Genomic DNA, 21,262 nt, shown 5'->3' on the forward strand with positions numbered 1-21,262 from the left:
TATAGCTCAGTGGTACAGCACTGATCTCGTAAACCTGGGGTCGTGAGTTCAAACCTCACTTGCTGCATTTGTTATTTTCATTATTTTTATGGATACTCATGAACGTTCGGATAACGAGAAACCAGTTTTCCCGCGTATAGCGACAGCTGTGCTTTGATGTAACTGTTGGTTGGACTCTTTCACCGGCCGCTATAGCTCAGTGGTAGAGCACTGGTCTCGTAAACCAGGGGTCGTGAGTTCAAACCTCACTGGCGGCATTTGTTATTTTCATTATTTTTATGGGTTTTCACGATCTTTCAGATATTGAGGAACAAGTTTTCTCTCGTATACCGACTGCTGTGCTTTGATGCAACTGTTGGTTGGACGCTTTCATCGGCCGCTATTGCTCAGTGGTAGAGCACTGGTCTCGTAAACCAGGGGTCGTGAGTTCAAACCTCACTGGCGGCATTTGTAATTTCATTATTTTTATGGATACTCTTTAACGTTCGGATAACGAGAAACCAGTTTTCCATCGTATAGCGACAGCTGTGCTCTGATGTAACTGTTGGTTGGACGCTTTCACCGGCCGCTATAGCTCAGTGGTACAGCACTGGTCTTGTAAACCAGGGGTCGTGAGTTCTAACCTCACTGGCGGTATTTGTTATTTTCATTATTTTTATGGGTATTCGTGATCGTTCGGATATTGAGGAACAATTTTTTTCTCGTATACCGACTGCTGTGCTTTGATGCAACTGTTGGCTGGACGGTTTCGCAGGCCGCTATAGCTCAGTGGTAGAGCACTGGTCTTGTAAACCAGGGGTCGTGAGTTCAAACCTCACTTCCGGCATTTGTTATTTTCATTATTTTTATGGGTACTCATGATCGTTCGGATATTAAGGAACAAGTTTTTTCACGTATACCAACTGCTGTGCTTTGATGCAACTGTTGGTTGGACACTTTCACCGGCCGCTATAGCTCAGTGGTAGAGCACTGGTCTCATAAACCAGGGGTCGTGAGTTTAAACCTAACTGAAGGCATTATATATTTTTATTGTTTTTATGAGTACTCATGAACGTTCGGATAACGAGGAACCAGTTTTACCTCGTATAGCAACGGCTGTGCTTTGATGCAACTGTTGGTTGGACGCTTTCACCGGCCGCTTTAGATCAGTGGTAGAGCACTGGTCTTGTAAACCAGGGGTCGTGAGTTCAAACCTCACTGGCGGCATTTGTTATTTTCATTATTTTTATGGGTTCTCATGATCGTTCAGATATGGAGGAACAAGTTTTCTCTCGTATACCGACTGCTGTGCTTTGATGCAAATGTTGGTTGGACACTTTCATCGGCCGCTATAGCTCAGTGGTAGAGCACTGGTCTCGTAACCAGGGGTCGTGAGTTCTAACCTCACTGGTGGCATTAGTTATTTTTATTATTTTTATGGGTACTCATAAACATTCGGATAACGAGGAACCAGTTTTCCCTTGTATTGCGACAGCTGTGCTTTGATGCAAATGTTGGTTGGACACTTTCATCGGCTGCTATAGCTCAGTGGTAGAGCACTGGTCTTGTAAACCAGGGGTCGTGAGTTCAAACCTCACTGGCGGCATTAGTTATTTTGATTATTTTTATGGATACTCATGAACGTTCGGATAACGAGAAACCAGTTTTCCCTCGTATAGCGCAGCTGTGCTCTGATGTATCTGTTGGTTGGACGCTTTCACCGGCCGCTATAGCTCAGTGGTACAGCACTGGTCTCGTAAACCAGGGGTCGTGAGTTCTAACCTCACTGGCGGAATTAGTTCTTTTATTATTTTTATGGGTACTCATAAACTTTCGGATAACGAGGAACCAGTTTTCCCTCGTATAGCAACAGCTGTGCTTTCATGCAACTGTTGGCTGGACGGTTTCACAGGCCGCTATAGCTCAGTGGTAGAGCACTGGTCTTGTAAACCAGGGGTCGTGAGTTCAAACCTCACTTCCGGCATTTGTTATTTTCATTATTTTGATGGGTACTCATGATCGTTCGGATATTAAGGAACAATTTTTCTCTCGTATACTGACTGCTGTGCGTTGATGCAACTGTTGGTTGGACGCTTTTATCGGCCGCATTAGCTCAGTGGTAGAGCACTGGTCTCGTAAACCAGCGGTCGTGAGTTCAAACCTCACTGGCGGCATTTGTTATTTTCATTATTTTTATGGATACTCAGAAACGTTCGGATAACGAGGAACCAGTTTTTCCTCGTATGGCGACAGCTGTGCTTTAATGCAAATGTTGGTTGGAGACTTTCATCGGCTGATATAGCTAAGTGGTAGAGCACTGGTCTTGTAAACCAGGGGTCGTGAGTTCAAACATCACTGGCTGCATTAGTTATTTTTATTATTTTTATGGTTACTCATGAACGTTCGGATAACGAGGAACTAGTTTTCCTTCGTATAGCGTCAGCTGTGCTTTCATGTAACTGTTGATTGGACGCTGTCACCGGCCGCTATAGCTCAGTGGTAGAGCACTGGTCTCGTAAACCAGGGGTCGTGAGTTAAAACCTCACTGGCGGCATTACTTATTTTATTAATTTTGTTTGTATTCATAAACTTTCGGATAACGAGGAACCAGTTTTCCGTCGTATAGCAACAGCTGTGCTTTGATGCAACTGTTGGCTGGGCGCTTTCACAGGCCGCTATAGCTCAGTGGTAGAGCACTGGTCTTGTAAACCAGGGGTCGTGAGTTCAAACCTCACTGGCGGCATTTGTTATTTTCATTATTTTCATGGTTATTCATGAACGTTCGGATAACGAGAAACCAGTTTTTTCTCGTATAGCAACAGCTGTGCTTTGATGTAACTGTTGGTTGGACGCTTTCACCGGCCGCTATAGCTCAGTGGTAGAGCACTGGTCTCGTAAACCAGGGGTCGTGAGTTTAAACCGCACTGACGGCATTATCTATTTTTATTATTTTTATGAGTACTCATGAACGTTCGGATAACGAGGAACCAGTTTTACCTCGGATAGCAACAGCTGTGCTTTGATGCAACTGTTGGTTGGGCGCTTTCACCGGCCGCTATAGCTCAGTGGTAGAGCACTGGTCTTGTAAACCAGAGGTCGTGAGTTCAAACCTCACTGGCGGCATTTGTTATTTTCATTATTTTTATGGATACTCATGAACGTTTGGATAACGAGAAACCAGTTTTCCCTCGTATAGCGACAGCTGTGCTTTGATGTAACTGCTGGTTGGACGCTTTCATCGGCCGCTATAGCTCAGTGGTAGAGAACTGGTCTCGTAAACCAGGGTTGGTGAGTTCAAGCCTCACTGGCGGCATTAGTTATTTTTATTATTTTTATGGTTATTCATGAACGTTCGGATAACGATGAACTAGCTTTCTCTCGTATAGCGTCAGCTGTGCTTTCATGTAACTGTTGGTTGGACGCTGTCACCGGCCGCTATAGCTCAGTGGTAGAGCACTGGTCTCGTAAACCGGGGGTCGTGAGTTCAAACCTCACTGGTGGCATTACCTATTTTTATTATTTTTGTTGGTATTCATGAACGTTCGGATAACGAGGAACCAGTTTTCCCTCGTATAGCAACAGCTGTGCTTTGATGTAACTGTTGGTTGGACGCTTTCACCGGCCGCTATAGCTCAGTGGTAGAACACTGGGCTCGTAAACAAGGGGTCGCGAGTTTAAACCTCACCTGCGGCATTTGTTATTTTCATTATTTTTATGAGTACTCATGATCATTCGGATATTGAGGAACAAGTTTTTTCTCGTATACCGACTGCTGCGCTTTCATGCAAGTGTTGGTTGGACGCTTTCACCGGCCGCTAGAGCTCAGTGGTAGAGCACTGGTCTCATAAACCAGGGGTCGTGAGTTCAAACCTCACTGGCGGAATTAGTTCCTTTATTAATTTTATGGGTACTCATAAACGTTGGGATAACGAGGAACCAGTTTTCTCTCGTAAAGCGTCAGCTGTGCTCTGATGCAACTGTTGGTTGGACGCTTTCACCAGCCGCTATAGCTCAGTGGTGGAGCACTGGTCTTGTAAACCAGGGGTCGTGAGTTTAAACGTCACTGGCGGCAATAGTTATTTTTATTATTTTTATGGGTACTCATCAACGTTTGGATAACGAGCAAACAGTTTTACCTCCTATAGCAACATCTGTGCTTTGATGCAAATGTTGGTTGCACACTTTCATCGGCCGCTATAGGTCAGTGGTAGAGCACTGGTCTTGAACCAGGGGTCGTGAGTTCAAACCTCACTGGCGGCATTAGTTATTTTTATTATTTTTATGGGTACTCATGAACGTTCGGATAACGAGAAATCAGTTTTTTCTCGTATAGCAGCAGCTTTGCTTTGATGCAACTGTTGGCTTGACGCTTTCACAGGCAGCTATAGCTCAGTGGTGGAGCACTGGTCTTGTAAAGCAGGGGTCGTGAGTTCAAACCTCACTGGCGGCATTTGTTATTTTCAATGGTTTTATGAGTACTCAAGATCGTTCGGATAACGAGGGACCGGTTTTCCCTCGTATAGCGTCAGTTGTGCCTTGATGCAACTGTTGGTTGGACACTTTCACCAGCCGCTATAGATGAGTGGTAGAGCACTGGTCTTGTAAACCAGGGGTCGTGAGTTCAAACCTCACTCGCGGCATTTGTTATTTTCATTATTGTTATGGATACTCATGAACATTCGGATAACGAGAAACCAGTTTCCCCTCGTATAGCGACAGCTGTGCTTTGATGTAACTGCTGGTTGGACGCTTTCATCGGCCGCTATAGCTCAGTGGTAGAGCACTGGTCTTGTACATCAAAGGTCGTGAGTTCAAACCTCACTGGCGGCATTAGTTATTTTTATTATTTTTATGGGAACACATAAACGTGCGGATAACGGGGAACCAGTTTTCCCTCGTATGGCGTCAGCTGTGCTTTTATGTTACTGTTGGATGGACGCTGTCACCGGCCGCTATAGCTGAGTGGTAGAGCACTGGTCTCGTAAACCAGGGTTGCTGAGTTCAAGCCTCACTGGCGGCATTAGTTATTTTTATTATTTTTATGGTTATTCATGAACGTTCGGATAACGAGACACCAGTTTTTCCTCGTATGGCGACAGCTGTGCTTTGATGCAAATGTTGGTTGGACACTTTCATCAGCCGCTATAGCTCAGTGGTAGAGCACTGGTCTCGTAAACCAGGGGTCGTGAGTTGAAACCTCACTGACGGAATTTGTTATTTTCATTATTTTTATGGATACTCATGAACGTTCGGATAACGAGAAACCAGTTTTCCCGCGTATAGCGACAGCTGTGCTTTGATGTAACTGTTGGTTGGACTCTTTCACCGGCCGCTATAGCTCAGTGGTATAGCACTGGTCTCGTAAACCAGGGGTCGTGAGTTCTAACCTCACTGGCGGCATTAGTTATTTTAATTATTTTTATGGTTACTCATGAACGTTCGGATAACGAGGAACCAGTTTTCCCTCGTATAGCGTCAGCTGTGCTTTGATGTAACTGTTGGTTGGACGCGGTCACCGGCCGCTATAGCTCAGTGGTAGAGCACTGGTCTCGTAAACGAGGGGTCGTGAGTTAAAACCTCACTGGCGGCATTTGTTATTTCCATTATTTTTATGGATACTCATGAACGTTCGGATAACGAGAAACCAGTTTTCCCTCGTATAGCGACAGCTGTGCTCTGATGTAACTGTTGGTTGGACGCTTTCACCAGCCGATATAGCTCATTGGTACAGCACTGGTCTCGTAAACCAGGGGTCGTGAGTTCTAACCTCACTGGCGGAATTAGTTCTTTTATTATTTTTATGGGTACTCATAAACTTTCGGATAACGAGGAACCAGTTTTCCCTCGTATAGAAACAGCTTTGCTTTGATGCAACTGTTGGCTGGACGCTTTCACAGGCCGCTATAGCTCAGTGGTAGAGCACTGGCCTTGTAAACCAGGGGTCGTGAGTTCAAACCTCACTTCCGGCATTTGTTATTTTCATTATTTTTATGGGTTCTCACGATCTTTCAGATATTGAGGAACAAGTTTTCTCTCGTATACCGACTGCTGTGCTTTGATGCAACTGTTGGTTGGACGCTTTCATCGGCCGCTATTGCTCAGTGGTAGAGCACTGGTCTCGTAAACCAGGGGTCGTGAGTTCAAACCTCACTGGCGGCATTTGTAATTTCATTATTTTTATGGATACTCTTTAACGTTCGGATAACGAGAAACCAGTTTTCCATCGTATAGCGACAGCTGTGCTCTGATGTAACTGTTGGTTGGACGCTTTCACCGGCCGCTATAGCTCAGTGGTACAGCACTGGTCTTGTAAACCAGGGGTCGTGAGTTCTAACCTCACTGGCGGTATTTGTTATTTTCATTATTTTTATGGGTATTCGTGATCGTTCGGATATTGAGGAACAATTTTTTTCTCGTATACCGACTGCTGTGCTTTGATGCAACTGTTGGCTGGACGGTTTCGCAGGCCGCTATAGCTCAGTGGTAGAGCACTGGTCTTGTAAACAAGGGGTCGTGAGTTCAAACCTCACTTCCGGCATTTGTTATTTTCATTATTTTTATGGGTACTCATGATCGTTCGGATATTAAGGAACAAGTTTTTTCACGTATACCAACTGCTGTGCTTTGATGCAACTGTTGGTTGGACACTTTCACCGGCCGCTATAGCTCAGTGGTAGAGCACTGGTCTCATAAGCCAGGGGTCGTGAGTTTAAACCTAACTGAAGGCATTATATATTTTTATTGTTTTTATGAGTACTCATGAACGTTCGGATAACGAGGAACCAGTTTTACCTCCTATAGCAGCGGCTGTGCTTTGATGCAACTGTTGGTTGGACGATTTCACCGGCCGCTTTAGATCAGTGGTAGAGCACTGGTCTTGTAAACCAGGGGTCGTGAGTTCAAACCTCACTGGCGGCATTTGTTATTTTCATTATTTTTATCGGTTCTCATGATAGTTCAGATATGGAGGAACAAGTTTTCTCTCGTATACCGACTGCTGTGCTTTGATGCAAATGTTGGTTGGACACTTTCATCGGCCGCTATAGCTCAGTGGTAGAGCACTGGTCTCGTAACCAGGGGTCGTGAGTTAAACCTCACTGGTGGCATTAGTTATTTTTATTATTTTTATGGTTACTCATCAACGTTCGGATAACGAGGAATCAGTTTTCCCTCGTATAGCGTCAGCTGTGCTTTGATGTTACTGTTGGTTGGATGCTGTCACCGGCCGCTATAGCTCAGTGGTAGAGCACTGGTCTCGTAAACCAGGGTTGGTGAGTTCAAGCCTCACTGGCGGCATTAGTTATTTTTATTATTTTTATGGTTATTCATGAACGTTCGGATAACGAGGAACAAGTTTTTTCACGTATAATAACTGCTGTGCTTTGATGCAACTGTTGGTTGGACACTTTCACCGGCCTCTATAGCTCAGTGGTAGAGCACTGGTCTCATAAACCAGGGGTCGTGAGCTTAAACCTCACTGACGTCATTATATATTTTTATTGTTTTTATGAGTACTCATGAACGTTCGGATAACGAGGAACCAGTTTTACCTCGTATAGCAACGGCTGTGCTTTGATGCAACTGTTGGTTGGACGCTTTCACCGGCCGCTATAAATCAGTGGTAGAGCACTGGTCTTGTAAACCAGGGGTCGTGAGTTCAAACCTCACTGGCGGCATTTGTTATTTTCATTATTTTTATCGGTTCTCATGATAGTTCAGATATGGAGGAACAAGTTTTCTCTCGTATACCGACTGCTGTGCTTTGATGCAACTGTTGGTTGGACGCTTTCATCAGCCGCTATAGCTCAGTGGTACAGCACTGGTCTCATAAACCAGGGGTCGTGAGTTCAAACCTCACTGGCGGCATTTGTTATTTTCATTATTTTTTCTGATACTCATGAACGTTCGGATAACGAGAAACCAGTTTTCCCGCGTATAGCGACAGCTGTGCTTTGATGTAACTGTTGGTTGGACTCTTTCACCGGCCGCTATAGCTCAGTGGTAGAGCACTGGTCTCGTAAACCAGGGGTCGTGAGTTCTAACCTCACTGACGGAATTAGTTCCTTTAATACTTTTATGGGTACTCATAAACTTTCGGATAACGAGGAACCAGTTTTCCCTTGTATTGCGACAGCTGTGCTTTGATGCAAATGTTGGTTGGACACTTTCATCGGCCGCTATAGCTCAGTGGTAGAGCACTGGTCTTGTAAACCAGGGGTCGTGAGTTCAAACCTCACTGGCGGCATTAGTTATTTTGATTATTTTTATGGTTACTCATGAACGTTCGGATAACGAGGAACCAGTTTTCCCTCGTATAGCGTCAGCTGTGCTTTGATGTAACTGTTGGTTGGACGCTGTCACCGGCCGCTATAGCTCAGTGGTAGAGCACTGGTCTCGTAAACCAGGGGTCGTGAGTTAAAACCTCACTGGCAGCATTTGTTATTTTCATTATTTTTATGGATACTCATGAACGTTCGGATAACGAGAAACCAGTTTTCCCTCGTATGGCGCAGCTGTGCTCTGATGTATCTGTTGGTTGGACGCTTTCACCGGCCGCTATAGCTCAGTGGTACAGCACTGGTCTCGTAAACCAGGGGTCGTGAGTTCTAACCTCACTGGCGGAATTAGTTCTTTTATTATTTTTATGGGTACTCATAAACTTTCGGATAACGAGGAACCAGTTTTCCCTCGTATAGCAACAGCTGTGCTTTCATGCAACTGTTGGCTGGACGGTTTCACAGGCCGCTATAGCTCAGTGGTAGAGCACTGGTCTTGTAAACCAGGGGTCGTGAGTTCGAACCTCACTTCCGGCATTTGTTATTTTCATTATTTTGATGGGTACTCATGATCGTTCGGATATTAAGGAACAATTTTTCTCTCGTATACTGACTGATGTGCGTTGATGCAACTGTTGGTTGGACGCTTTTATCGGCCGCAATAGCTCAGTGGTAGAGCACTGGTCTCGTAAACCAGCGGTCGTGAGTTCAAACCTCACTGGCGGCATTTGTTATTTTCATTATTTTTATGGATACTCAGAAACGTTCGGATAACGAGGAACCAGTTTTTCCTCGTATGGCGACAGCTGTGCTTTAATGCAAATGTTGGTTGGAGACTTTCATCGGCTGCTATAGCTAAGTGGTAGAGCACTGGTCTCGTAAACCAGGGGTCGTGAGTTAAAACCTCACTGGCGGCATTACTTATTTTATTAATTTTGTTTGTATTCATAAACTTTCGGATAACGAGGAACCAGTTTTCCGTCGTATAGCAACAGCTGTGCTTTGATGCAACTGTTGGCTGGACGCTTTCACAGGCCGCTATAGCTCAGTGGTAGAGCACTGGTCTTGTAAACCAGGGGTCGTGAGTTCAAACCTCACTGGCGGCATTTGTTATTTTCATTATTTTCATGGTTATTCATGAACGTTCGGATAACGAGAAACCAGTTTTTTCTCGTATAGCAACAGCTGTGCTTTGATGCAACTGTTGGTTGGACGCTTTCATCGGCCGCTATTGCTCAGTGGTAGAGCACTGGTCTCGTAAACCAGGGGTCGTGAGTTCAAACCTCACTGGCGGCATTTGTTATTTTCATTATTTTTATGGATACTCTTTAACGTTCGGATAACGAGAAACCAGTTTTCCCTCGTATAGCGACAGCTGTGCTCTGATGTAACTGTTGGTTGGACGCTTTCACCGGCCGCTATAGCTCAGTGGTACAGTACTGGTCTTGTAAACCAGGGGTCGTGAGTTCTAACCTCACTGGCGGTATTTGTTATTTTCATTATTTTTATGGGTATTCGTGATCGTTCGGATATTGAGGAACAATTCTTTTCTCGTATACCGACTGCTGTGCTTTGATGCAACTGTTGGCTGGACGGTTTCGCAGGCCGCTATAGCTCAGTGGTAGAGCACTGGTCTTGTAAACCAGGGGTCGTGAGTTCAAACCTCACTTCCGGCATTTGTTATTTTCATTATTTTTATGGGTACTCATGATCGTTCGGATATTAAGGAACAAGTTTTTTCACGTATACCAACTGCTGTGCTTTGATGCAACTGTTGGTTGGACACTTTCACCGGCCGCTATAGCTCAGTGGTAGAGCACTGGTCTCATAAACCAGGGGTCGTGAGTTTAAACCTAACTGAAGGCATTATATATTTTTATTGTTTTTATGAGTACTCATGAACGTTCGGATAACGAGGAACCAGTTTTACCTCGTATAGCAACGGCTGTGCTTTGATGCAACTGTTGGTTGGACGCTTTCACCGGCCGCTTTAGATCAGTGGTAGAGCACTGGTCTTGTAAACCAGGGGTCGTGAGTTCAAACCTCACTGGCGGCATTTGTTATTTTCATTATTTTTATGGGTTCTCATGATCGTTCAGATATGGAGGAACAAGTTTTCTCTCGTATACCGACTGCTGTGCTTTGATGCAAATGTTGGTTGGACACTTTCATCGGCCGCTATAGCTCAGTGGTAGAGCACTGGTCTCGTAACCAGGGGTCGTGAGTTCTAACCTCACTGACGGAATTAGTTCCTTTAATACTTTTATGGGTACTCATAAACATTCGGATAACGAGGAACCAGTTTTCCCTTGTATTGCGACAGCTGTGCTTTGATGCAAATGTTGGTTGGACACTTTCATCGGCCGCTATAGCTCAGTGGTAGAGCACTGGTCTTGTAAACCAGGGGTCGTGAGTTCAAACCTCACTGGCGGCATTAGTTATTTTGATTATTTTTATGGATACTCATGAACGTTCGGATAACGAGAAACCAGTTTTCCCTCGTATAGCGCAGCTGTGCTCTGATGTATCTGTTGGTTGGACGCTTTCACCGGCCGCTATAGCTCAGTGGTACAGCACTGGTCTCGTAAACCAGGGGTCGTGAGTTCTAACCTCACTGGCGGAATTAGTTCTTTTATTATTTTTATGGGTACTCATAAACTTTCGGATAACGAGGAACCAGTTTTCCCTCGTATAGCAACAGCTGTGCTTTCATGCAACTGTTGGCTGGACGGTTTCACAGGCCGCTATAGCTCAGTGGTAGAGCACTGGTCTTGTAAACCAGGGGTCGTGAGTTCAAACCTCACTTCCGGCATTTGTTATTCTCATTATTTTGATGGGTACTCATGATCGTTCGGATATTAAGGAACAATTTTTCTCTCGTATACTGACTGCTGTGCGTTGATGCAACTGTTGGTTGGACGCTTTTATCGGCCGCATTAGCTCAGTGGTAGAGCACTGGTCTCGTAAACCAGCGGTCGTGAGTTCAAACCTCACTGGCGGCATTTGTTATTTTCATTATTTTTATGGATACTCAGAAACGTTCGGATAACGAGGAACCAGTTTTTCCTCGTATGGCGACAGCTGTGCTTTAATGCAAATGTTGGTTGGAGACTTTCATCGGCTGCTATAGCTAAGTGGTAGAGCACTGGTCTCGTAAACCAGGGGTCGTGAGTTTAAACCGCACTGACGGCATTATCTATTTTTAATATTTTTATGAGTACTCATGAACGTTCGGATAACGAGGAACCAGTTTTACCTCGGATAGCAACAGCTGTGCTTTGATGCAACTGTTGGTTGGGCGCTTTCACCGGCCGCTATAGCTCAGTGGTAGAACACTGGGCTCGTAAACAAGGGGTCGCGAGTTTAAACCTCACCTGCGGCATTTGTTATTTTCATTATTTTTATGAGTACTCATGATCATTCGGATATTGAGGAACAAGTTTTTTCTCGTATACCGACTGCTGCGCTTTCATGCAAGTGTTGGTTGGACGCTTTCACCGGCCGCTAGAGCTCAGTGGTAGAGCACTGGTCTCATAAACCAGGGGTCGTGAGTTCAAACCTCACTGGCGGAATTAGTTCCTTTATTAATTTTATGGGTACTCATAAACGTTGGGATAACGAGGAACCAGTTTTCTCTCGTAAAGCGTCAGCTGTGCTCTGATGCAACTGTTGGTTGGACGCTTTCACCAGCCGCTATAGCTCAGTGGTGGAGCACTGGTCTTGTAAACCAGGGGTCGTGAGTTTAAACGTCACTGGCGGCAATAGTTATTTTTATTATTTTTATGGGTACTCATGAACGTTCGGATAACGAGCAAACAGTTTTACCTCGTATAGCAACAGCTGTGCTTTGATGCAAATGTTGGTTGGACACTTTCATCGGCCGCTATAGGTCAGTGGTAGAGCACTGGTCTTGAACCAGGGGTCGTGAGTTCAAACCTCACTGGCGGCATTAGTTATTTTTTGTATTTTTATGGGTACTCATAAACGTTCGGATAACGAGAAATCAGTTTTTCCTCGTATAGCAGCAGCTGTGCTTTGATGCAACTGTTGGCTTGACGCTTTCACAGGCCGCTATAGCTCAGTGGTAGAGCACTGGTCTTGTAAACCAGGGGTCGTGAGTTCAAACCTCACTGGCGGCATTTGTTATTTTCAATAGTTTTATGAGTACTCATGATCGTTCGGATAACGAGGGACCGGTTTTCCCTCGTATAGCGTCAGTTGTGCTTTAATGCAACTGTTGGCTGGACGCTTTCACAGGCCGCTATAGCTCAGTGGTAGAGCACTGGTCTTGTAAACCAGGGGTCGTGAGTTCAAACCTCACTGGCGGCATTTGTTATTTTCATTATTTTTATGGGTACCTATCATCGTTCAGATATTGAGGAACAAGTTTTCTCTCGTATACCGACTGCTGTGCTTTGATGCAACTTTTGGTTGGACGCTTTCATCGGCCGCTATAGCTCAGTGGTACAGCACTGGTCTCGTAAACCAGTGGTCGTGAGTTCGAACCTCACTGGCGGCAATTATTATATTCATTATTTTTATGGATACTCATGAACATTCGGATAACGAGAAACCAGTTTTCCCTCGTATAGCAACAGCTGTGATTGGATGTAACTGTTGGTTGGACGCTTTCACCGGCCGCTATAGCTCAGTGGTAGAGCACTGGTCTCGTAAACAAGGGGTCGTGAGTTCATAGCTCAATGGCGGCATTACTTATTTTTATTACTTTTATGGGTATTCATGAACGTTCGGATAACGAGAAACCAGTTTTACCTCGTATAGCAACAACTGTGCTTTGATGCAACTGTTGGTTGACGCTTTCACCGGCCGCTATAGATCAGTGGTAGAGCATTGGTCTCGTAAACCAGGGGTCGTGAGTTTAAACCTCACTGACGGCATTATATATTTTTATTAATTTTCTGAGTACTCATGAACGTTCGGATAACGAGGAACCAGTTTTACCTCGTATAGCAACAGCTGTGCTTTGATGCAACTTTTGGTTGGGCGCTTTCACCGGCCGCTATAGCTCAGTGGTAGAGCACTGGTCTTGTAAACCAGGGGTCGCGAGTTGAAATCTCACTGGCGGCATTTGTTATTTTCATTATTTTTATGAGTACTCATGATCATTCGGATATTGAGGAACAAGGTTTTTCTCGTATACCGACTGCTGTGCTTTCATGCAACTGTTGGTTGGACGCTTTCACCAGCCGCTATAGCTCAGTGATAGTAGACTGGTCTTATAAACCAGGGGTCGTGAGTTCAAACCTCACTGGCGGCATTTGTTATTTTCATTATTTTAATGGGTACTCATGATCGTTCAGATATTTAAGAACAAGTTTTCTCTCGTATACCGACTGCTGTGCTTTGATGCAACGTTTGGTTGGACGCTTTCATCGGCCGCTATAGCTCAGTGGTACAGCACTGGTCTCGTAAACCAGCGGTCATGAGTTCAAACCTCACTGGTGGCATTTGTTATTTTCATTATTGTTATGGATACTCATGAACATTCGGATAACGAGAAACCAGTTTCCCCTCGTATAGCGACAGCCGTGCTTTGATGTAACTGCTGGTTGGACGCTTTCATCGGCCGCTATAGCTCAGTGGTAGAGCACTGGTCTTGTACATCAAAGGTCGTGAGTTCAAACCTCACTGGCGGCATTAGTTATTTTTATTATTTTTATGGGTACTCATAAACGTGCGGATAACGGGGAACCAGTTTTCCTTCGTATGGCGTCAGCTGTGCTTTGATGTTACTGTTGGATGGACGCTGTCACCGGCCGCTATAGCTCAGTGGTAGAGCACGGGTCTCGTAAACCAGGGTTGCTGAGTTCAAGCCTCACTGGCGGAATTAGTTATTTTTATTATTTTTATGGTTATTCATGAACGTTCGGATAACGAGACACCAGTTTTTCCTCGTATGGCGACAGCTGTGCTTTGATGCAAATGTTGGTTGGACACTTTCATCAGCCGCTATAGCTCAGTGGTAGAGCACTGGTCTTGTAAACCAGGGGTCGCGAGTTGAAACCTCACTGGCGGTATTTGTTATTTTCTTTATATTTATGAGTACTCATGACCATTCGGATATTGAGGAACAAGTTTTTTCTCGTATACCGACTGCTGTGCTTTCATGCAACTGTTGGTTGGACGCTTTCACCAGCCGCTATAGCTCAGTGATAGAAGAGTGGTCTCATAAACCAGAGATCGTGAGTTCAAACCTCACTGGCGGCATTAGTTATTTTCAATAGTTTTATGAGTACTCATGATCGTTCGGATAACGAGGGACCGGTTTTCTCTCGTATAGCGTCAGTTTTGCTTTGATGCAACTGTTGGTTGGACACTTTCACCGGCCGCTATAGATGAGAGTAGAGCACTGGTCTTATAAACCAGAGGTCGTGAGTTCAAACCTCACTGGTGGCATTTGTTATTTTCATTATTTTTATGGGTACTCATGATCGTTCAGATATTTAGGAACAAGTTTTCTCTCGTATACCGACTGCCGTGCTTTGATGCAACTTTTGGTTGGACGCTTTCATCCGCCGCTATAGCTCAGTGGTACAGCACTGGTCTCGTAAACCAGCGGTCATGAGTTCAAACCTCACTGGCGGCATTTGTTATTTTCATTATTGTTATGTATACTCATGAACGTTCGGATAACGAGAAACCAGTTTTCCCTCGTATAGCGAAAGCTGTGCCTTGATGTAACTGCTGGTTGGACGCTTTCATCGGCTGCTATAGCTCAGTGGTAGAGCACTGGTCTTGTAAACCAAAGGTCGTGAGTTCAAACCTCACTGGCGGCATTAGTTATTTTTATTACTTTTATGGGTACTCATAAACGTGCGGATAACGGGGAACCAGTTTTCCCTCGTATGGCGACAGCAGTGCTTTGATGCAGAGTTGGTTGGACGCTTTCATCGGCCGCTATAGCTCAGTGGTAGAGCACTGGTCTTGTAAACCAGGGGTCGTGAGGTCAAACCTCACTGGCGGCATTTGTTATTTTCAATAGTTTTATGAGTACTCATGATCGTTCGGATAACGAGGGACCGGTTTTTCATCGCATAGCGTCAGTTGTGCTTTGATGCAACTGTTGGTTGGACACTTTCACCGACCGCTATAGATGAGTGGTAGAGCACTGGTCTTGTAAACCAGGGGTCGTGAGTTCAAACATCACTGGCGGCATTTGTTATTTTCATTATTTTTATGGGTACTCATGATCGTTCAGATATTGAGGAACAAGTTTTCAATCGTATACCGACTGCTGTGCTTTGATGCAACTTTTGGTTGGACGCTTTCATCGGCCGCTATAGCTCAGTGGTACAGCACTGGTCTCGTAAACCAGCGGTCGTGAGTTCAAACCTCACTGGCGGCATTTGTTATTTTCATTATTTTTATGGATACTCATGAACGTTCGGATAACGAGAAACCAGTTTTCCCTCGTATAGCGACAGCTGTGCTTTGATGTAACTGCTGGTTGGACGCTTTCATCGGCTGCTATAGCCCAGTGGTACAGCACTGGTCTTGTAAACCAGGGGTCGTGAGTTCAAACATCACTGGCGGCATTAGTTATTTTTATTATTCTTATGGTTATTCATGAACGTTCGGATAACGAGAAACCAGTTTTTTTCTCGTATAGCATTAGCTGTGCTTTGATGTAACTGTTGGTTGGACGCTTTCACCGGCCGCGATAGCTCAGTGGTAGAGCACTGGTCTCGTAAACCAGGAGTCGTGAGTTTAAACCGCACTGACGGCATTATATATTTTTATTATTTTTATGAGTACTCATGAACGTTCGGATAACGAGGAACCAGTTTTACCTCGGATAGCAACAGCTGTGCTTCGATGCAACTGTTGGTTGGGCGCTTTCAAAGGCCGCTATAGCTCAGTGGTAGAGCACTGGTCTTGTAAACCAGGGGTCGCGAGTTGAAACCTCACTGGCGGCATTGGGTATTTTCATTATATTTATGAGTACTCATGATCATTCGGATATTGAGGAACAAGTTTTTTCTCGTATACCGACTGCTGTGCTTTCATGCAACTGTTGGTTGGACGCTTTCACCAGCCGCTATAGCTCAGTGATAGAAGAGTGGTCTCATAAACCAGGGATCGTGAGTTCAAACCTCACTGGCGGAATTAGTTCCTTTATTATTTTTATGGGTACTCATAAACGTTCGGATAACGAGGAACCAGTTTTCTTTCGTAAAGCGTCAGCTGTGCTCTGATGCAACTGTTGGTTGGACGCTTTCACCAGCCGCTATAGCTCAGTGGTAGAGCACTGGTCTCATAAACCAGGGGTCGTGAGCTTAAACCTCACTGACGTCATTATATATTTTTATTGTTTTTATGAGTACTCATGAACGTTCGGATAACGAGGAACCAGTTTTACCTCGTATAGCAACGGCTGTGCTTTGATGCAACTGTTGGTTGGACGCTTTCACCGGCCGCTATAAATCAGTGGTAGAGCACTGGTCTTGTAAACCAGCGGTCGTGAGTTCAAACCTCACTGGCGGCATTTGTTATTTTCATTATTTTTATGGGTTCTCATGATCGTTCAGATATCGAGGAACAAGTTTTCTCTCGTATACCGACTGCTGTGCTTTGATGCAACTGTTGGTTGGACGCTTTCATCGGCCGCTATAGCTCAGTGGTACAGCACTGGTCTCATAAACCAGGGGTCGTGAGTTCAAACCTCACTGGCGGCATTTGTTATTTTCATTATTTTTTCTGATACTCATGAACGTTCGGATAACGAGAAACCAGTTTTCCCGCGTATAGCGACAGCTGTGCTTTGATGTAACTGTTGGTTGGACTCTTTCACCGGCCGCTATAGCTCAGTGGTAGAGCACTGGTCTCGTAAACCAGGGGTCGTGAGTTCTAACCTCACTGACGGAATTAGTTCCTTTAATACTTTTATGGGTACTCATAAACTTTCGGATAACGAGGAACCAGTTTTCCCTCGTATTGCGACAGCTGTGCTTTGATGCAAATGTTGGTTGGACACTTTCATCGGCCGCTATAGCTCAGTGGTAGAGCACTGGTCTTGTAAACCAGGGGTCGTGAGTTCAAACCTCACTGGCGGCATTAGTTATTTTGATTATTTTTATGGTTACTCATGAACGTTCGGATAACGAGGAACCAGTTTTCCCTCGTATAGCGTCAGCTGTGCTTTGATGTAACTGTTGGTTGGACGCGGTCACCGGCCGCTATAGCTCAGTGGTAGAGCACTGGTCTCGTAAACCAGGGGTCGTGAGTTAAAACCTCACTGGCAGCATTTGTTATTTTCATTATTTTTATGGATACTCATGAACGTTCGGATAACGAGAAACCAGTTTTCCCTCGTATAGCGACAGCTGTGCTTTCATGCAACTGTTGGCTGGACGGTTTCACAGGCCGCTATAGCTCAGTGGTAGAGCACTGGTCTTGTAAACCAGGGGTCGTGAGTTCAAACCTCACTTCCGGCATTTGTTATTTTCATTATTTTGATGGGTACTCATGATCGTTCGGATATTAAGGAACAATTTTTCTCTCGTATACTGACTGCTGTGCGTTGATGCAACTGTTGGTTGGACGCTTTTATCGGCCGCAATAGCTCAGTGGTAGAGCACTGGTCTCGTAAACCAGCGGTCGTGAGTTCAAACCTCACTGGTGGCATTTGTTATTTTCATTATTTTTATGGATACTCAGAAACGTTCGGATAACGAGGAACCAGTTTTCCCTCGTATGGCGACAGCTGTGCTTTAATGCAAATGTTGGTTGGACACTTTCATCGGCTGCTATAGCTCAGTGGTAGAGCACTGGTCTTGTAAACCAGGGGTCGCGAGTTGAAACCTCACTGGCGGTATTTGTTATTTTCTTTATATTTATGAGTACTCATGACCATTCGGATATTGAGGAACAAGTTTTTTCTCGTATACCGACTGCTGTGCTTTCATGCAACTGTTGGTTGGACGCTTTCACCAGCCGCTATAGCTCAGTGATAGAAGAGTGGTCTCATAAACCAGAGATCGTGAGTTCAAACCTCACTGGCGGCATTAGTTATTTTCAATAGTTTTATGAGTACTCATGATCGTTCGGATAACGAGGGACCGGTTTTCTCTCGTATAGCGTCAGTTTTGCTTTGATGCAACTGTTGGTTGGACACTTTCACCGGCCGCTATAGATGAGTGGTAGAGCACTGGTCTTATAAACCAGAGGTCGTGAGTTCAAACCTCACTGGTGGCATTTGTTATTTTCATTATTTTTATGGGTACTCATGATCGTTCAGATATTTAGGAACAAGTTTTCTCTCGTATACCGACTGCTGTGCTTTGATGCAACTTTTGTTTGGACGCTTTCATCCGCCGCTATAGCTCAGTGGTACAGCACTGGTCATAAAAACCAGCGGTCATGAGTTCAAACCTCACTGGCGGCATTTGTTATTTTCATTATTGTTATGTATACTCATGAACGTTCGGATAACGAGAAACCAGTTTTCTCTCGTATAGCGAAAGCTGTGCCTTGATGTAACTGCTGGTTGGACGCTTTCATCGGCTGCTATAGCTCAGTGGTAGAGCACTGGTCTTGTAAACCAAAGGTCGTGAGTTCAAACCTCACTGGCGGCATTAGTTATTTTTATTACTTTTATGGGTACTCATAAACGTGTGGATAACGGGGAACCAGTTTTCCCTCGTATGGCGACAGCAGTGCTTTGATGCAGAGTTGGTTGGACGCTTTCATCGGCCGCTATAGCTCAGTGGTAGAGCACTGGTCTTGTAAACCAGGGGTCGTGAGGTCAAACCTCACTGGCGGCATTTGTTATTTTCAATAGTTTTATGAGTACTCATGATCGTTCGGATAACGAGGGACCGGTTTTTCATCGCATAGCGTCAGTTGTGCTTTGATGCAACTGTTGGTTGGACACTTTCACCGACCGCTATAGATGAGTGGTAGAGCACTGGTCTTGTAAACCAGGGGTCGTGAGTTCAAACATCACTGGCGGCATTTGTTATTTTCATTATTTTTATGGGTACTCATGATCGTTCAGATATTGAGGAACAAGTTTTCAATCGTATACCGACAGCTGTGCTTTGATGTAACTGCTGGTTGGACGCTTTCATCGGCTGCTATAGCCCAGTGGTACAGCACTGGTCTTGTAAACCAGGGGTCGTGAGTTCAAACATCACTGGCGGCATTAGTTATTTTTATTATTCTTATGGTTATTCATGAACGTTCGGATAACGAGAAACCAGTTTTTTTCTCGTATAGCAATAGCTGTGCTTTGATGTAACTGTTGGTTGGACGCTTTCACCGGCCGCGATAGCTCAGTGGTAGAGCACTGGTCTCGTAAACCAGGAGTCGAGAGTTTAAACCGCATTGACGGCATTATATATTTTTATTATTTTTATGAGTACTCATGAACGTTCGGATAACGAGGAACCAGTTTTACCTCGGATAGCAACAGCTGTGCTTCGATGCAACTGTTGGTTGGGCGCTTTCACAGGCCGCTATAGCTCAGTGGTAGAGCACTGGTCTTGTAAACCAGGGGTCGCGAGTTGAAACCTCACTGGCGGCATTGGGTATTTTCATTATATTTATGAGTACTCATGATCATTCGGATATTGAGGAACAAGTTTTCTCTCGTATACCGACTGCTGTGCTTTCATGCAACTGTTGGTTGGACGCTTTCATCGGCCGCTATAGCTCAGTGGTACAGCACTGGTCTCGTAAACCAGCGGTCATGAGTTCAAACCTCACTGGCGGCATTAGTTATTTTCATTATTTTTATGGATAATCATGAACGTTCGGATAACGAGAAACCAGTTTTGCCTCGTATAGCGAAAGCTGTGCTTTGATGTAACTACTGGTTGGAAGCTATCATCGGCCGCTATAGCTCAGTGGTAGATCACTGGTCTTGTAAACCAAAGGTCGTGAGTTCAAACCTCACTGGCGGCATTAGTTATTTTTATTATTTTTATGGGTACTCATAAACGTGCGGATAACGGGGAACCAGTTTTCCTTCGTGTGGCGACAGCAGTGCTTTGATGCAAATGTTGGTTGGGCGCTTTCATCGGCCGCTATAGCTCAGTGGTACAGCACTGGTCTTGTAAACCAGGGGTCGTGAGTTCTAATCTCACTGGCGGCATTAGTTATTTTTGTTATTCCTATGGTTACTCAGGAACGTTCGGATAACGAAGAACCAGTTTTCCCTCGTATAGCGTCAGCTGTGCTTTGATGTAACTGTTTGTTTGACGCTTTCACCGGCCGCTATAGCTCAGTGGTAGAGCACCGGTCTCGTAAACCATGGTTGGTGAGTTCAAGCCTCACTGGCGGCATTAGTTATATTTAATATTTTTATGGTTATTCATGAACGTTCGGATAACGAGGAACTAGCTTTCTCTCGTATAGCGTCAGCTGTGCTTTCATGTAACTGTTGGTTGGACGCTGTCACCGGCCGCTATAGCTCAGTGGTAGAGCACTGGTCTCGTAAACCAGGGGTCGTGAGTTCAAACTTCTCTGGCGGAATTACTTATTTTTATTATTTTTGTTGGTGTTCATGAACATTCGGATAACGAGAAACCAGTTTTCTCTCGTATAGCAACAGCTGTGATTTGATGACTCTGTTGGTTGGACGCTTTCATTGGCCGCTATAGCTCAGTGGTAGAGCACTGGTCTCGTGAACCAGGAGTCGTGAGTTTTAACCTCACTGGCGGCATTAGTTATTTTTATTATTTTGATGGGTACTCATGAACGTTCGGATAACGAGAAACCAGTTTTTCCTCGTATAGCAGCAGCTGTGCTTTGATGCAACTGTTGGCTTGACGCTTTCACAGGCCGCTATAGCTCAGTGGTAGAGCACTGGTCTTGTAAACCAGGGGTCGTGAGTTCAAACCTCACTGGTGGCATTTGTTATTTTCAATAGTTTCATGAGTACTCATGATCGTTCGGATAACGAGGGACCGGTTTTTCATCGTATAGCGTCACTTGTGTTTTGATGCAACTGTTGGTTGGACACTTTCACCGACCGCTATAAATGA

The 21,262-nt window shown here is 44.8% G+C and overlaps 72 non-coding genes across 72 annotated transcripts; all 72 read left to right on the plus strand.

Moving 5' to 3' along the window:
• Positions 1–185: 185 nt before the first annotated feature.
• Positions 186–257, plus strand: TRNAT-CGU (transfer RNA threonine (anticodon CGU)). The gene has a single exon. It is a non-coding gene; the product is annotated as a tRNA-Thr (tRNA).
• A 118-nt stretch (positions 258–375) lies between these two features.
• On the plus strand, positions 376–447 carry TRNAT-CGU (transfer RNA threonine (anticodon CGU)). Its single transcript has one exon. It is a non-coding gene; the product is annotated as a tRNA-Thr (tRNA).
• A 117-nt stretch (positions 448–564) lies between these two features.
• TRNAT-UGU (transfer RNA threonine (anticodon UGU)) lies at positions 565–636 on the plus strand. Its single transcript has one exon. It is a non-coding gene; the product is annotated as a tRNA-Thr (tRNA).
• Positions 637–754: 118 nt separating this feature from the next.
• TRNAT-UGU (transfer RNA threonine (anticodon UGU)) lies at positions 755–826 on the plus strand. Its single transcript has one exon. It is a non-coding gene; the product is annotated as a tRNA-Thr (tRNA).
• Positions 827–1,134: 308 nt separating this feature from the next.
• On the plus strand, positions 1,135–1,206 carry TRNAT-UGU (transfer RNA threonine (anticodon UGU)). Its single transcript has one exon. It is a non-coding gene; the product is annotated as a tRNA-Thr (tRNA).
• Positions 1,207–1,513: 307 nt separating this feature from the next.
• TRNAT-UGU (transfer RNA threonine (anticodon UGU)) lies at positions 1,514–1,585 on the plus strand. The gene has a single exon. It is a non-coding gene; the product is annotated as a tRNA-Thr (tRNA).
• A 306-nt stretch (positions 1,586–1,891) lies between these two features.
• TRNAT-UGU (transfer RNA threonine (anticodon UGU)) lies at positions 1,892–1,963 on the plus strand. Its single transcript has one exon. It is a non-coding gene; the product is annotated as a tRNA-Thr (tRNA).
• Positions 1,964–2,081: 118 nt separating this feature from the next.
• TRNAT-CGU (transfer RNA threonine (anticodon CGU)) lies at positions 2,082–2,153 on the plus strand. The gene has a single exon. It is a non-coding gene; the product is annotated as a tRNA-Thr (tRNA).
• Positions 2,154–2,461: 308 nt separating this feature from the next.
• Positions 2,462–2,533, plus strand: TRNAT-CGU (transfer RNA threonine (anticodon CGU)). The gene has a single exon. It is a non-coding gene; the product is annotated as a tRNA-Thr (tRNA).
• Positions 2,534–2,650: 117 nt separating this feature from the next.
• Positions 2,651–2,722, plus strand: TRNAT-UGU (transfer RNA threonine (anticodon UGU)). Its single transcript has one exon. It is a non-coding gene; the product is annotated as a tRNA-Thr (tRNA).
• A 308-nt stretch (positions 2,723–3,030) lies between these two features.
• Positions 3,031–3,102, plus strand: TRNAT-UGU (transfer RNA threonine (anticodon UGU)). Its single transcript has one exon. It is a non-coding gene; the product is annotated as a tRNA-Thr (tRNA).
• Positions 3,103–3,410: 308 nt separating this feature from the next.
• On the plus strand, positions 3,411–3,482 carry TRNAT-CGU (transfer RNA threonine (anticodon CGU)). Its single transcript has one exon. It is a non-coding gene; the product is annotated as a tRNA-Thr (tRNA).
• A 308-nt stretch (positions 3,483–3,790) lies between these two features.
• TRNAM-CAU (transfer RNA methionine (anticodon CAU)) lies at positions 3,791–3,862 on the plus strand. Its single transcript has one exon. It is a non-coding gene; the product is annotated as a tRNA-Met (tRNA).
• A 117-nt stretch (positions 3,863–3,979) lies between these two features.
• Positions 3,980–4,051, plus strand: TRNAT-UGU (transfer RNA threonine (anticodon UGU)). Its single transcript has one exon. It is a non-coding gene; the product is annotated as a tRNA-Thr (tRNA).
• Positions 4,052–4,169: 118 nt separating this feature from the next.
• TRNAQ-UUG (transfer RNA glutamine (anticodon UUG)) lies at positions 4,170–4,239 on the plus strand. The gene has a single exon. It is a non-coding gene; the product is annotated as a tRNA-Gln (tRNA).
• Positions 4,240–4,357: 118 nt separating this feature from the next.
• Positions 4,358–4,429, plus strand: TRNAT-UGU (transfer RNA threonine (anticodon UGU)). Its single transcript has one exon. It is a non-coding gene; the product is annotated as a tRNA-Thr (tRNA).
• A 118-nt stretch (positions 4,430–4,547) lies between these two features.
• TRNAT-UGU (transfer RNA threonine (anticodon UGU)) lies at positions 4,548–4,619 on the plus strand. The gene has a single exon. It is a non-coding gene; the product is annotated as a tRNA-Thr (tRNA).
• Positions 4,620–4,737: 118 nt separating this feature from the next.
• Positions 4,738–4,809, plus strand: TRNAT-UGU (transfer RNA threonine (anticodon UGU)). Its single transcript has one exon. It is a non-coding gene; the product is annotated as a tRNA-Thr (tRNA).
• Positions 4,810–5,307: 498 nt separating this feature from the next.
• TRNAT-CGU (transfer RNA threonine (anticodon CGU)) lies at positions 5,308–5,379 on the plus strand. The gene has a single exon. It is a non-coding gene; the product is annotated as a tRNA-Thr (tRNA).
• Positions 5,380–5,497: 118 nt separating this feature from the next.
• On the plus strand, positions 5,498–5,569 carry TRNAT-CGU (transfer RNA threonine (anticodon CGU)). Its single transcript has one exon. It is a non-coding gene; the product is annotated as a tRNA-Thr (tRNA).
• Positions 5,570–5,876: 307 nt separating this feature from the next.
• Positions 5,877–5,948, plus strand: TRNAT-UGU (transfer RNA threonine (anticodon UGU)). The gene has a single exon. It is a non-coding gene; the product is annotated as a tRNA-Thr (tRNA).
• Positions 5,949–6,066: 118 nt separating this feature from the next.
• On the plus strand, positions 6,067–6,138 carry TRNAT-CGU (transfer RNA threonine (anticodon CGU)). Its single transcript has one exon. It is a non-coding gene; the product is annotated as a tRNA-Thr (tRNA).
• Positions 6,139–6,255: 117 nt separating this feature from the next.
• TRNAT-UGU (transfer RNA threonine (anticodon UGU)) lies at positions 6,256–6,327 on the plus strand. Its single transcript has one exon. It is a non-coding gene; the product is annotated as a tRNA-Thr (tRNA).
• A 118-nt stretch (positions 6,328–6,445) lies between these two features.
• TRNAT-UGU (transfer RNA threonine (anticodon UGU)) lies at positions 6,446–6,517 on the plus strand. Its single transcript has one exon. It is a non-coding gene; the product is annotated as a tRNA-Thr (tRNA).
• Positions 6,518–6,825: 308 nt separating this feature from the next.
• Positions 6,826–6,897, plus strand: TRNAT-UGU (transfer RNA threonine (anticodon UGU)). The gene has a single exon. It is a non-coding gene; the product is annotated as a tRNA-Thr (tRNA).
• Positions 6,898–7,203: 306 nt separating this feature from the next.
• TRNAT-CGU (transfer RNA threonine (anticodon CGU)) lies at positions 7,204–7,275 on the plus strand. Its single transcript has one exon. It is a non-coding gene; the product is annotated as a tRNA-Thr (tRNA).
• Positions 7,276–7,583: 308 nt separating this feature from the next.
• On the plus strand, positions 7,584–7,655 carry TRNAT-UGU (transfer RNA threonine (anticodon UGU)). The gene has a single exon. It is a non-coding gene; the product is annotated as a tRNA-Thr (tRNA).
• Positions 7,656–7,773: 118 nt separating this feature from the next.
• Positions 7,774–7,845, plus strand: TRNAM-CAU (transfer RNA methionine (anticodon CAU)). Its single transcript has one exon. It is a non-coding gene; the product is annotated as a tRNA-Met (tRNA).
• A 307-nt stretch (positions 7,846–8,152) lies between these two features.
• TRNAT-UGU (transfer RNA threonine (anticodon UGU)) lies at positions 8,153–8,224 on the plus strand. The gene has a single exon. It is a non-coding gene; the product is annotated as a tRNA-Thr (tRNA).
• A 118-nt stretch (positions 8,225–8,342) lies between these two features.
• On the plus strand, positions 8,343–8,414 carry TRNAT-CGU (transfer RNA threonine (anticodon CGU)). Its single transcript has one exon. It is a non-coding gene; the product is annotated as a tRNA-Thr (tRNA).
• A 306-nt stretch (positions 8,415–8,720) lies between these two features.
• On the plus strand, positions 8,721–8,792 carry TRNAT-UGU (transfer RNA threonine (anticodon UGU)). The gene has a single exon. It is a non-coding gene; the product is annotated as a tRNA-Thr (tRNA).
• A 118-nt stretch (positions 8,793–8,910) lies between these two features.
• Positions 8,911–8,982, plus strand: TRNAT-CGU (transfer RNA threonine (anticodon CGU)). Its single transcript has one exon. It is a non-coding gene; the product is annotated as a tRNA-Thr (tRNA).
• A 307-nt stretch (positions 8,983–9,289) lies between these two features.
• Positions 9,290–9,361, plus strand: TRNAT-UGU (transfer RNA threonine (anticodon UGU)). Its single transcript has one exon. It is a non-coding gene; the product is annotated as a tRNA-Thr (tRNA).
• A 118-nt stretch (positions 9,362–9,479) lies between these two features.
• Positions 9,480–9,551, plus strand: TRNAT-CGU (transfer RNA threonine (anticodon CGU)). Its single transcript has one exon. It is a non-coding gene; the product is annotated as a tRNA-Thr (tRNA).
• A 118-nt stretch (positions 9,552–9,669) lies between these two features.
• Positions 9,670–9,741, plus strand: TRNAT-UGU (transfer RNA threonine (anticodon UGU)). Its single transcript has one exon. It is a non-coding gene; the product is annotated as a tRNA-Thr (tRNA).
• Positions 9,742–9,859: 118 nt separating this feature from the next.
• TRNAT-UGU (transfer RNA threonine (anticodon UGU)) lies at positions 9,860–9,931 on the plus strand. Its single transcript has one exon. It is a non-coding gene; the product is annotated as a tRNA-Thr (tRNA).
• A 308-nt stretch (positions 9,932–10,239) lies between these two features.
• On the plus strand, positions 10,240–10,311 carry TRNAT-UGU (transfer RNA threonine (anticodon UGU)). Its single transcript has one exon. It is a non-coding gene; the product is annotated as a tRNA-Thr (tRNA).
• A 306-nt stretch (positions 10,312–10,617) lies between these two features.
• TRNAT-UGU (transfer RNA threonine (anticodon UGU)) lies at positions 10,618–10,689 on the plus strand. Its single transcript has one exon. It is a non-coding gene; the product is annotated as a tRNA-Thr (tRNA).
• A 306-nt stretch (positions 10,690–10,995) lies between these two features.
• On the plus strand, positions 10,996–11,067 carry TRNAT-UGU (transfer RNA threonine (anticodon UGU)). The gene has a single exon. It is a non-coding gene; the product is annotated as a tRNA-Thr (tRNA).
• A 118-nt stretch (positions 11,068–11,185) lies between these two features.
• TRNAT-CGU (transfer RNA threonine (anticodon CGU)) lies at positions 11,186–11,257 on the plus strand. Its single transcript has one exon. It is a non-coding gene; the product is annotated as a tRNA-Thr (tRNA).
• Positions 11,258–11,755: 498 nt separating this feature from the next.
• TRNAM-CAU (transfer RNA methionine (anticodon CAU)) lies at positions 11,756–11,827 on the plus strand. The gene has a single exon. It is a non-coding gene; the product is annotated as a tRNA-Met (tRNA).
• A 117-nt stretch (positions 11,828–11,944) lies between these two features.
• On the plus strand, positions 11,945–12,016 carry TRNAT-UGU (transfer RNA threonine (anticodon UGU)). The gene has a single exon. It is a non-coding gene; the product is annotated as a tRNA-Thr (tRNA).
• Positions 12,017–12,134: 118 nt separating this feature from the next.
• Positions 12,135–12,204, plus strand: TRNAQ-UUG (transfer RNA glutamine (anticodon UUG)). Its single transcript has one exon. It is a non-coding gene; the product is annotated as a tRNA-Gln (tRNA).
• A 118-nt stretch (positions 12,205–12,322) lies between these two features.
• On the plus strand, positions 12,323–12,394 carry TRNAT-UGU (transfer RNA threonine (anticodon UGU)). Its single transcript has one exon. It is a non-coding gene; the product is annotated as a tRNA-Thr (tRNA).
• Positions 12,395–12,512: 118 nt separating this feature from the next.
• On the plus strand, positions 12,513–12,584 carry TRNAT-UGU (transfer RNA threonine (anticodon UGU)). The gene has a single exon. It is a non-coding gene; the product is annotated as a tRNA-Thr (tRNA).
• Positions 12,585–12,702: 118 nt separating this feature from the next.
• On the plus strand, positions 12,703–12,774 carry TRNAT-CGU (transfer RNA threonine (anticodon CGU)). Its single transcript has one exon. It is a non-coding gene; the product is annotated as a tRNA-Thr (tRNA).
• A 497-nt stretch (positions 12,775–13,271) lies between these two features.
• Positions 13,272–13,343, plus strand: TRNAT-UGU (transfer RNA threonine (anticodon UGU)). The gene has a single exon. It is a non-coding gene; the product is annotated as a tRNA-Thr (tRNA).
• Positions 13,344–13,841: 498 nt separating this feature from the next.
• On the plus strand, positions 13,842–13,913 carry TRNAT-UGU (transfer RNA threonine (anticodon UGU)). Its single transcript has one exon. It is a non-coding gene; the product is annotated as a tRNA-Thr (tRNA).
• A 308-nt stretch (positions 13,914–14,221) lies between these two features.
• TRNAT-UGU (transfer RNA threonine (anticodon UGU)) lies at positions 14,222–14,293 on the plus strand. The gene has a single exon. It is a non-coding gene; the product is annotated as a tRNA-Thr (tRNA).
• Positions 14,294–14,790: 497 nt separating this feature from the next.
• TRNAT-CGU (transfer RNA threonine (anticodon CGU)) lies at positions 14,791–14,862 on the plus strand. The gene has a single exon. It is a non-coding gene; the product is annotated as a tRNA-Thr (tRNA).
• A 118-nt stretch (positions 14,863–14,980) lies between these two features.
• TRNAT-UGU (transfer RNA threonine (anticodon UGU)) lies at positions 14,981–15,052 on the plus strand. Its single transcript has one exon. It is a non-coding gene; the product is annotated as a tRNA-Thr (tRNA).
• A 117-nt stretch (positions 15,053–15,169) lies between these two features.
• TRNAT-UGU (transfer RNA threonine (anticodon UGU)) lies at positions 15,170–15,241 on the plus strand. Its single transcript has one exon. It is a non-coding gene; the product is annotated as a tRNA-Thr (tRNA).
• A 308-nt stretch (positions 15,242–15,549) lies between these two features.
• TRNAT-CGU (transfer RNA threonine (anticodon CGU)) lies at positions 15,550–15,621 on the plus strand. The gene has a single exon. It is a non-coding gene; the product is annotated as a tRNA-Thr (tRNA).
• A 118-nt stretch (positions 15,622–15,739) lies between these two features.
• Positions 15,740–15,811, plus strand: TRNAT-UGU (transfer RNA threonine (anticodon UGU)). The gene has a single exon. It is a non-coding gene; the product is annotated as a tRNA-Thr (tRNA).
• A 309-nt stretch (positions 15,812–16,120) lies between these two features.
• TRNAT-UGU (transfer RNA threonine (anticodon UGU)) lies at positions 16,121–16,192 on the plus strand. The gene has a single exon. It is a non-coding gene; the product is annotated as a tRNA-Thr (tRNA).
• A 497-nt stretch (positions 16,193–16,689) lies between these two features.
• On the plus strand, positions 16,690–16,761 carry TRNAT-UGU (transfer RNA threonine (anticodon UGU)). The gene has a single exon. It is a non-coding gene; the product is annotated as a tRNA-Thr (tRNA).
• Positions 16,762–16,879: 118 nt separating this feature from the next.
• TRNAM-CAU (transfer RNA methionine (anticodon CAU)) lies at positions 16,880–16,951 on the plus strand. Its single transcript has one exon. It is a non-coding gene; the product is annotated as a tRNA-Met (tRNA).
• A 307-nt stretch (positions 16,952–17,258) lies between these two features.
• On the plus strand, positions 17,259–17,330 carry TRNAT-UGU (transfer RNA threonine (anticodon UGU)). Its single transcript has one exon. It is a non-coding gene; the product is annotated as a tRNA-Thr (tRNA).
• A 118-nt stretch (positions 17,331–17,448) lies between these two features.
• Positions 17,449–17,520, plus strand: TRNAT-CGU (transfer RNA threonine (anticodon CGU)). The gene has a single exon. It is a non-coding gene; the product is annotated as a tRNA-Thr (tRNA).
• Positions 17,521–17,638: 118 nt separating this feature from the next.
• TRNAT-UGU (transfer RNA threonine (anticodon UGU)) lies at positions 17,639–17,710 on the plus strand. Its single transcript has one exon. It is a non-coding gene; the product is annotated as a tRNA-Thr (tRNA).
• A 118-nt stretch (positions 17,711–17,828) lies between these two features.
• On the plus strand, positions 17,829–17,900 carry TRNAT-CGU (transfer RNA threonine (anticodon CGU)). Its single transcript has one exon. It is a non-coding gene; the product is annotated as a tRNA-Thr (tRNA).
• A 118-nt stretch (positions 17,901–18,018) lies between these two features.
• On the plus strand, positions 18,019–18,090 carry TRNAT-UGU (transfer RNA threonine (anticodon UGU)). The gene has a single exon. It is a non-coding gene; the product is annotated as a tRNA-Thr (tRNA).
• Positions 18,091–18,398: 308 nt separating this feature from the next.
• Positions 18,399–18,470, plus strand: TRNAI-UAU (transfer RNA isoleucine (anticodon UAU)). The gene has a single exon. It is a non-coding gene; the product is annotated as a tRNA-Ile (tRNA).
• Positions 18,471–18,588: 118 nt separating this feature from the next.
• Positions 18,589–18,660, plus strand: TRNAL-UAA (transfer RNA leucine (anticodon UAA)). The gene has a single exon. It is a non-coding gene; the product is annotated as a tRNA-Leu (tRNA).
• Positions 18,661–18,778: 118 nt separating this feature from the next.
• TRNAT-UGU (transfer RNA threonine (anticodon UGU)) lies at positions 18,779–18,850 on the plus strand. The gene has a single exon. It is a non-coding gene; the product is annotated as a tRNA-Thr (tRNA).
• Positions 18,851–18,967: 117 nt separating this feature from the next.
• TRNAT-UGU (transfer RNA threonine (anticodon UGU)) lies at positions 18,968–19,039 on the plus strand. Its single transcript has one exon. It is a non-coding gene; the product is annotated as a tRNA-Thr (tRNA).
• A 308-nt stretch (positions 19,040–19,347) lies between these two features.
• TRNAT-UGU (transfer RNA threonine (anticodon UGU)) lies at positions 19,348–19,419 on the plus strand. Its single transcript has one exon. It is a non-coding gene; the product is annotated as a tRNA-Thr (tRNA).
• A 309-nt stretch (positions 19,420–19,728) lies between these two features.
• TRNAT-UGU (transfer RNA threonine (anticodon UGU)) lies at positions 19,729–19,800 on the plus strand. Its single transcript has one exon. It is a non-coding gene; the product is annotated as a tRNA-Thr (tRNA).
• Positions 19,801–19,918: 118 nt separating this feature from the next.
• On the plus strand, positions 19,919–19,990 carry TRNAT-CGU (transfer RNA threonine (anticodon CGU)). The gene has a single exon. It is a non-coding gene; the product is annotated as a tRNA-Thr (tRNA).
• A 118-nt stretch (positions 19,991–20,108) lies between these two features.
• Positions 20,109–20,180, plus strand: TRNAT-UGU (transfer RNA threonine (anticodon UGU)). The gene has a single exon. It is a non-coding gene; the product is annotated as a tRNA-Thr (tRNA).
• A 118-nt stretch (positions 20,181–20,298) lies between these two features.
• Positions 20,299–20,370, plus strand: TRNAT-UGU (transfer RNA threonine (anticodon UGU)). Its single transcript has one exon. It is a non-coding gene; the product is annotated as a tRNA-Thr (tRNA).
• A 688-nt stretch (positions 20,371–21,058) lies between these two features.
• TRNAT-UGU (transfer RNA threonine (anticodon UGU)) lies at positions 21,059–21,130 on the plus strand. Its single transcript has one exon. It is a non-coding gene; the product is annotated as a tRNA-Thr (tRNA).
• The last annotated feature ends 132 nt before the right edge of the window (positions 21,131–21,262 follow it).

This window comes from Rhipicephalus microplus, chromosome 4 (assembly GCF_043290135.1).
Source record: "Rhipicephalus microplus isolate Deutch F79 chromosome 4, USDA_Rmic, whole genome shotgun sequence".
NCBI classification, from domain to species: domain Eukaryota; kingdom Metazoa; phylum Arthropoda; class Arachnida; order Ixodida; family Ixodidae; genus Rhipicephalus; species Rhipicephalus microplus.